Source organism: Ranitomeya imitator, chromosome 2, assembly GCF_032444005.1.
Source record: "Ranitomeya imitator isolate aRanImi1 chromosome 2, aRanImi1.pri, whole genome shotgun sequence".
Lineage (NCBI taxonomy): Eukaryota > Metazoa > Chordata > Amphibia > Anura > Dendrobatidae > Ranitomeya > Ranitomeya imitator.
In genome coordinates this window covers 671,692,395-671,701,485 of record NC_091283.1, presented here as the reverse complement: position 1 = coordinate 671,701,485, position 9,091 = coordinate 671,692,395, and positions in this window count along the sequence as shown.

The following is a 9,091-nucleotide window of genomic DNA, read 5'->3' as shown; positions in this document are numbered from 1 at the left end:
GTCAGGCACAAAGGATGGAAGCGCTACCATGTCGCCTTCTGTTGAAGGCATGACTGCCAATCAGAACGCAGTAGCGACCACCAATCGGAGCGGAGGGGTGGGGAAAAGGCAACGCAAATGCACGCCTACGTGTCGGTGTCTGAGTCGTCAACGAGGTCGTTGGTAAGGTGTCAAACTCAGCGATGTGTGCTACCCAGCGGGACCTCAACGATCAAAAAAAGGTCCAGGCCATTCCGACATGACCAGCAATCTCACAGCAGGGGCCTGGTCGCTGCTACGTGTCACACATAGCGAGATCGCTACTGAGGTCGCTGTTGCGTCACAAAACTTGTGACTCAGCAGCGATCTCGCTAGCGATCTCGCTTAGGGTGAAGTACCCCTTAGGATACCCTCTATGAAGTAATTTCTCACACATTTCATCTAGTCTTTTATCACAGACCTCATTATCTGTAACAATCCTACATACCCGAACTAGTTGACTCCAGGGCAATTAATCCATCATCCTTTTTGGGTGGTAGCTATCATAGCACAAAAGACTATTCCTGTCAGTCACTTTCGTGAACAAATCGGTGCAAAGACTGTCACCTTGCTTGTAAACCATAGTATCCAAAAATTGTACCCTATCTATTGAATGTGTCATGGTAAACTTCAATTCAGGGTGTATATTATTCAGTTCGGCCAGAAAATCGAAAAGGTCCTACTAAGTCCCCTCCCATATGCAAAAAATGTCGTTGATAACAACTATGGAGGTGAGAGCACGAATAAGTAAACATAAGAGCACAATAAGAACAAATTTACTTGAATTACAGATTCCAAAACACTTCAGTGAGTGCAGGCATTCTATTAATCAATTGCGTTTAAGGGTCATTGATGGGGCCCCTATTTTGAGGAGAGGGGGTGATAGGACACTAAGACTAAAACAGAAAGAGTTAAGGTGGATCTCGGTATTAGAGACGCTACAGCCTAAAGGGCTAAATGTTGATTATAATCTGCAAATATGTATGTCCTGATTCCCTTTGCCTCTATGGTGCGTCCACATCTGTGTAATTTTTAATTATGTGCTGATGTAATGTTTTATTCTTTTTCTCCTTTTTTGTTTCTTTTGCAGTACACTTGGGATTTGACATCCAAGGGACATGTGGAGGATATGGAGGATTTTTCTCCTTCTCCCCTTACCTTACTCTAATGCTTTGATATATTTCCCTCCTTTTGATTCTTGTCTGCCAAATCGCCTTGTGATGGATCTGTCCTATGTGTGTATGTGGTTGTTGCCATGGAGTTGGCTGAGTCCGCGTCCTCCCTGTGAGCGCAGGCTTAGGCTACGTTCACATTAGCGTTACGCTAATGTGCGTCGCTGTTGCGTCGGCGACGCAGCGGCGACGCAGCGGCGACGCGCCCCTATGTTTAACATAGGGGACGCGTGCGTTTTTTTGTTTGCGTTTTTCAACATGTGCGTTGTTTTCGACGCTAGCGTCGGACGCACGAAAATGCAACAAGTTGCATTTTTCGTGCGTCCGATTTTCGTCAAAAAACGACGCACGCGTCGCAAAACGCAGCGTTTTTGCGCGCGTTTTTGGTGCGGCGCGCGTTGCGTCGCTGTTGCGTCGCCGACGCACCGGCGCGCAACGCTAATGTGAACGTAGCCTTAGGGCGTCACGTGGGCTTGCTGGGGATGTGGGCGTTCATTCATTCCAGCATCTCCTTGCCGGTCATGTGATTGCCCTCTATGCCTGGTGTCTTCAGCGATGACGTTTAGCCCATGGCGTTCGGCGCGTGCGCTGTTTGACGCACCTCTGAGGTGGTCACATGATCGCCTCTATGGGGTGTGCTCTGTGCGCATGCGCACGCGTTCATTGGCAGACGGACACCATCTCATAGGTATGTAATGATTGGCTGTAGACAGTTTTTGCGCCTTTAGTTTGAGTAAAGAGCGATTGGACAAGAGATGTGTTTACGAAATCAACAGCTGGGTATTGGTGGAAATATTACCATGACAACGGAACAGCAAAGCTACGATTGGGGCAGCGATCTGGGATCATGTCTCTTTATGTTCTCCTTTATATTGTACACATAGTATTCATGTGATGTAGATGTAATCAACTGTTAGATTATCAGTATTTTATAATATGTGAAGTGTGAGCACGTATTATGTTGTTTTATGGTTATTTAATAAAGGCCGCCCCTTGATGGTAATTGGTGCCCACATAGGCTCCACACTATTTAAGATGGCCATATGTGATACATTGTATACTTGACAAAGGCCACTCCGGCCGAAACGTTGTATTCTTATGATGGCAGAATAAAGATCTTTTTGGATACTATTCACCTGGAATGGATGCTGCTCCTTCTTCTTTAGAAGAATTGATATCATCACAGGCCGAGCAATTGACAGTAAAACAGGGAGATCCTTGGACAGTAGCTATAGATACTACTCTGGTGCCTAAGCCTCAACACCTGCTAGAGGGGAGGCGAATTCTAGAACAAATGCGGGCCGAACTCACTGAACTCACGCCACAGCAGGTCCAGCAAGTGGAAGCTCTGTTAGGGCGATATCAGGGTGTGTTTGTGCATCATGAAGACGATTTTGGTTGCACCATAGTGATCACGCACGAGATTCCAAATGAAAACACCGCCCCCATAAGAGAGCGATACCACCAAATTCCCCCGCAAATGTATCAGAAGGTGAAAGGAATGCTGTCTCAGATGCTGCAGAATGGTGTAATTCGAGAGAGTCAGAGCCCGAGGGCTGCCCCTATCGTGCTGGGGTGTAGAAAAATGGTACGCCAAGTTTTTGTGTGGACTACCGTAAACTCAACGCTTGTACTGTACGAAATTCCTATCCGCTACCAAGAACTGAATAGTCCCTGTCAGCCCTGGGTAATGCCAAATATTTCTCCACGTTACATCTAACCAGTGTATAATGGCAAGTGCCAATGTTCGAGCAAAAACAGCCTTTATACTCCCCATAGGGTTATATGAGTTCAATTGACTGCCGTTCGTCCTGGCTAACGCTCCGGGTACGTCTCAGCGTCTAATGGAGAGGTGTTAAGGTGACCTGAATTTCAAGGTCACTCTCATTTATCTAGATGATAAGATTGTTTATGCGGCTTCGTTTGAGGAACATCTCTGAAGGTTGGAACAGGTCTAAAAGCCTACAACAGCATGGATTGAAAGTAAAGCCTCTGAAGTGCCATCCGTTCCGCACCCAAATCGAATATTTGGGACATGTAGTCTCTGTGGAAAAAGTGAGGCCATCTAGCGAGAAAATTGCGGCAGTGCAAGATTGGCCCATCCCGAAGACTGTAAAGGATGTGTGGGCCTTCTTGGGACTCACTGGATACTTCAGATGATTCGTGAAGAACTTCACTTGCATTGTGAACCCATTGTTAGAATTGTTGAAGGGAGTACCGTACAGTGCAAAGAACAGAACTGTCCAATGGGGGAGTGTTGGGAGGAGACGTTTCCAGCCCTGAAATTGTCGCTGACTGAGGCACCAGTGCTGGTATTGCTGACTTCTCCCAACCGTTTATCCTTCATACTGATGGGAGATTACATGGAATTGGAGCTGTGTTGTCTCAAATCCAGGGTGGAAAAGAACGAGTGGTCACCTACGTGAGTCGGTCACTCCATGACTCCGAAAGAAACCTAGATAGCTACAGTTCCTTAAAGCTGGAGTTGTTGGCGTTAGTGTGGGCCATGACAGAGAAGTTTGCTGAATATTTGTCTGGCTCCGAAGTCCTGGTATGCACAGATAACAACCCTTTGGCCCATCTGGAAAAGGCAAAACTTGGAGCATTGGAACAATGCTGGGTGGCTCAGATGGAGAAGTTTCAATATAAGATCACCTATAAGAGAGGGGCCGAGAATACCCACGCTGACGCTTTGTCCCATAGGAAGCCTGGGCCTAAACAGGACGAAGAGCTGGAGGCTGAAGAAGTCCCTGTGGTTTGAGATTCTGCCAGGACAGTGGCAGCTACGATGGAACAGATGCGGTTTGCGTCTCGAGAGTGCAGTTTGGGTCAGTCTCATGACGAGTGGGTCTGAATACAGCAAGAAGATGAGGATTTCGCTCGAATGAGACAATAGTGGTCAACAAAGCGATTACCCAGCCAGAAGAAGAGAGATGCTCTGTCCCCAGGAGCCCAACAGCTGTTGTGGCAGTGGGAAAGACTACAGTTGAGAAATGGAATAGTGTGTCAGAGAGTTTAAATACAGTGGGACCAGGGTGTCACATGGCAAACGTTGATCCATGAAGCATTGCTGTCCAAGGTGGCCACAGAAGCACATGAAAGAGGAGCCCACTTCGGTCCCAAAAAGACTTTTCAGTGGCTGCAAAGGCTAGTTTACCATCCTCGATTGAAGGCTGTAGTAGAAGAAACCTGTCGGCTATGTAGAAACTGAATTAGCCAAGCCGCCGGAACAGAGGGCTCCCACCCAGACCATAGTGACTTCTGCTCCACTGGAAGTGTTAATGATAGACTATCTGACTATTGGCCCAGCTCATCAAGGATATGAACATTGCCTGGTGATGATGGATCACTTCTCGAAGTTTGCTGTTGTGACCCCGACGCGAGACCAGACCTCCGAATCCACTGCATACGCCATCAGTAAAAACTTCATCCAAGTGTATGGCTGTCCAAAGTGAATTCACTCTGATTAAGGTGCCTGCTTTCTCAATAAAGAGATGGAAGAGTTACACTGGCTGTATCAGATCGGGAAGTCTCGGACGATGCTTTACCACCCCCAAAGGAAAGGAGCTTGTGAAAAAAGGCAGAAAAGCTTGGTGGCCTGAGTTTGTACCAGAGTTAGTGTGGGTGTACAACAACTGAACGCATAGCACCACTGGCTACACGCCTTATACCCTACTGTTCGGCCAACTGGGAAGAGAGATTACTGAGCTGGAGTTTGAACCAGAGGAGTACTACCCACGGACAGGGGTGTCCACCTGAGTCCGGGAACATCATCATCGGCTGCCGACCTTACATCGTCTAGTATGAACCAGGTTCCAGGAACTAGAAAATGCAGAAAAAGCTCCTTTGCATGGGACAGCTCTTTAGCCTGGGGACCGTGTGTTGGTGCGAGATAAATGTCCTCGAGATAAACGGGAGTCTTGGTGGGAAAAGAACCCATATCGGGGGAAGCGGAGAGTCAACTCCGAAGGACCCATCTACGAGATTTAACCTGAGGGAAATCAGAAGCCTCCCACTCGAATAGTTCATCAAAATATGGTTCGTCCCTGCCTGTCCAAGGACCCTGACTCAGTAGAGGTAGTACTAAATGTTCCAAGAAATGGTCCCACCAGTCGTAGCAGATTGTGAATAAGTAGAAGGCCCTGAACAACCTCCAGTAGAACTAGAAAATGCCTGCGTTGCCCGAAGCGGCCACCCCAGAGGAAATAGGTGAACCCTTGTCCTCACCTGTACAGCCTGATTTGACTACACAAATGGAATCAACTACTCCTTCTGACTTACAGCGCTGTGAACGAGCAACAGCTGGCACACCCCCTAAGCGAAATAACCAGGATCAATTTGTTTGGTGGCAAATAGTTCGAGGACTAGAAGAGTGTCAACGTGAACTAAAGACACTGTCGCCCATGGAATGGTGAGCAAAAAGAGAGGGGGAATGTAAGAAGATAAACCAGACCGGGGGTACCTCTCTTGCGCCAGTTCTGGAACTGTCGGGACTGTCACCATTGTTGCACGGGGAGAGCTTTCTGGCCTTAACGACCTTTATACTTGTCAGCAGGAGGTGGGTCAGAGATAAAAAAAGGGCTGCGCGTAGGAGAAAGGCAGGAGTTCTGGCGGGAAGACAGAGTGCTGTTATGATCTGGTGGCCTAGGAGCAGCATGAGATGGACTCTGGAGAAGGTGGTCCCTGTACTGACCGCAAACCCTGAACCTAGCAGCGCAACTAGCAATAGCCGTGGGGGGTACCTGACACTCCCTAGACCCCTCGGCACAGCCTAAGATCTAACTTCCCCTAAAGACAGAAACAGGAAACCTATCTTGCCTCAGAGAAAATCCCCAAAGGATAGATAGCCCCCCACAAATATTGACGGTGAGAGGAGAGGGAAATAACATACACAGAAATGAAATCAGATTTTAGCATAGGAGGCCATACTAGCTAAAAAGAAAGAATAGAACAGAGTACTATGCGGTCAGTATAAAAACACTAGAAAATATCCACCACAGAAAATACGAATCACCACATCTGACTAAAGACATGGGGGGTATATCTGCATCTCCAGAGACACAGCTTAGCTGCAAAAAATCCTTCACAGACAAAGCTGAACAAGACAAAAACATGAATATGCACAAAACTTTAAGGTCCACAGCAGGTGGACAGCAAAAACAAAGCCAGGACTTATCTTTGTAGAAAAGCACAGCAAACTGGAGAGACCAGCAGGGAAGTGAATCCTTCAAAAACAATGGACAACTGGCAGGGACTAAAGAGTCCAGCAAGGCTATATACCCCAGTCAGTTTTGCAATTAGTAGATACACCTGTCCAATCCTGCAGTCCAGTCACAACTGCATTACCCTCTACAACCACCGGAGGGAGCCCAAAAGCTGAATTCACAACAGAGTGCACAGCAGAGTGAGGTGCAGGCCTTGATAGCGGGGCATCTTGTAAACGTAGGCCCACCTAGCGCAACCCATGTAATTATGTCCACTGTCCGCGGACATCAATCAGCTACTCTCCCGACGTCTCTCATGCTGGGAGGTGACTCACACGTGAGACCAGTGACTGCTGCGTTCTTGCGGCCTAGCCTTGTACCGGTGACTGAGCCAGGACATACCAACTCCTTCCTCACCTGCACTGCGGAGCAGAACAACGCTCCTGTGGTACTGTATAAAGAACTGAGACCAGTACAAGGAAACTGCAGGTACGATAACCCACTTAGTGCAGCAAAGACCCTCTATCTGCATCGAGGAACCAGACCTCCATCTATCCAGGACAACCCCGAGACATCACTTGCCGCTGTTGTCGGTGCAATCGTTGGAAACCGAGACGCTGCAATCAAGATGCTGACAGACTGATAAGTTGTACTCTTCTTTCCCCTTTTTGAACATTTGCCTAAGATCCGTTTACCCTGTTCTCCCCTCCAGTACCCATATCATTATATCCTTTGCCTCCCATACCCATTTTCTCCTTGTGAGGATTTTTCATTTGTTGATTAATTTGTTAACTTTTGATTTGCCTCCTATCTGTGACGACATCCCGATCTCTGCATGTTGCATGAGGTATCAGGGTCCCCATCTAAGAAGGCTTACACTGCTCCCTTAACCAACAAGTCCCAATTGAAATTTCAATTCAAAGCTGTAAATGCAGGCCCAGACCCCGATACATGCATGGCCCAGACCCCGATACATGCATGGCACGGTGGCTTAGTGGTTAGCACTGCAGCATTGCAGCGCTGGAGTCCTGGGTTCAAATTCCACCAAGGACAACATCTGCAAAGAGTTTGTATGTTCTCTCCGTGTTTGCGTGGGTTTCCTCCGGGCACTCTGATTTCCTCCTACATTCCAAAGACATACTTATAGGGAATTTAGATTGTGAGCCCCATTGGGGACAGCGATGATAGTGTCTGTAAAGCGCTGCGGAATTTACTAGCGTTATATAAAAATAAAGATTATTATTAATATTATGGCTGACTGCTTTTGTGCCGTTATAAAAGGTTCTACTGTGGGTCAATTGATGAGTCAACAACCTGTGTTACTCTCCAGTGCCAGTGTCAGCACCCGGGGCCCTGAGCAGGCTGGGGATCCCACTCGTCGTCGGTGACACCAGCGCACTATGGGGGCCTGGTGCCTTGCTCCAGGCCCTTTATTTGTGATACTCACCTCTCCTTGTGCAGCGGCGTCTTCCGTCCTCTTACTGGGATGTTCAGGTCAGTGCTGTGCGCCCTCCGCCTGAGCAGTCACAGTGCAGACAGCCAGAAGACGCCAAAAAGCCTGGAGCAGAGCAGCAGCCAGCGACGAGAGGTATTTCATTTTTTTTAAGGTTTAGAGCAATATATGGGGATAATTATACATGGAGCAGTATATGGGGCCAATTATATGTGGAGCAGTATATGGGGCCAATTGCATATGGAGCATTTTATTTGGCGAATTACATATTCAGCACCTTATGGGTACAATTACATATGGAGCAGTGTATGGTGCTCATGACATATGGAGCATCTTATGGGGCCAATTATATATGGCGCATTATATGGGGCCTGTGGTGAAATATGTATATATATATATATATATATATATATATATATATATATATATATATATATATATATATATATATATATATGTGTATATATATATATATATATATATATATATATATGTATGTATGTGTGTGTGTGAAGTGAACTATGTATAGGTTTATTGTGTGACTAGTTGAGAGAGATGTCACTTAAGGTACCTTCACACTGAACGATATCGCTAGCGATCCGTGACGTTGCAGCGTCCTGGCTAGCGATATCGTTCAGTTTGACAGGCAGCAGCGATCAGGATCCTGCTGTGCCATCGTTGGTCAGCGCAGAAAGTCCAGAACTTTATTTCGTCGCTAGACCTCCCGCAGACATCGCTGAATCGGCGTGTGTGACGCCGATTCAGCGATGTCTTCACTGGTAACCAGGGTAAACATCGGGTTACTAAGCGCAGGGCCGCGCTTAGTAACCCGATGTTTACCCTGGTTACCAGTGTAAATGTAAAAAAAAAAAAACACTACATACTTACATTCCGGTGTCTGTCCTCTCCGGCGCTCTGCTTCTCTGCACTGTGTAAGCGCAGCGGCCGGAAAGCACAGCGGTGACGTCACCGCTGTGCTCTGCTTTCTGGCCGGCGCTTAGTGCAGAGAAGCACAGCGCCGGAGGAAAGACGCTGGAATGTAAGTATGTAGTGTTTGTTTTTTTTACGTTTACGCTGGTAACCAGGGTAAACATCGGGTTACTAAGTGCAGCCCTGCGCTTAGTAACCCGATGTTTACCCTGGTTACCAGGGGACTTCGGCATCGTTGGTCGCTGGAGAGCTGTCTGTGTGACAGCTCTCCAGCGACCACACAGCGACGCTGCAGCGATCGGGATCGTTGTCTA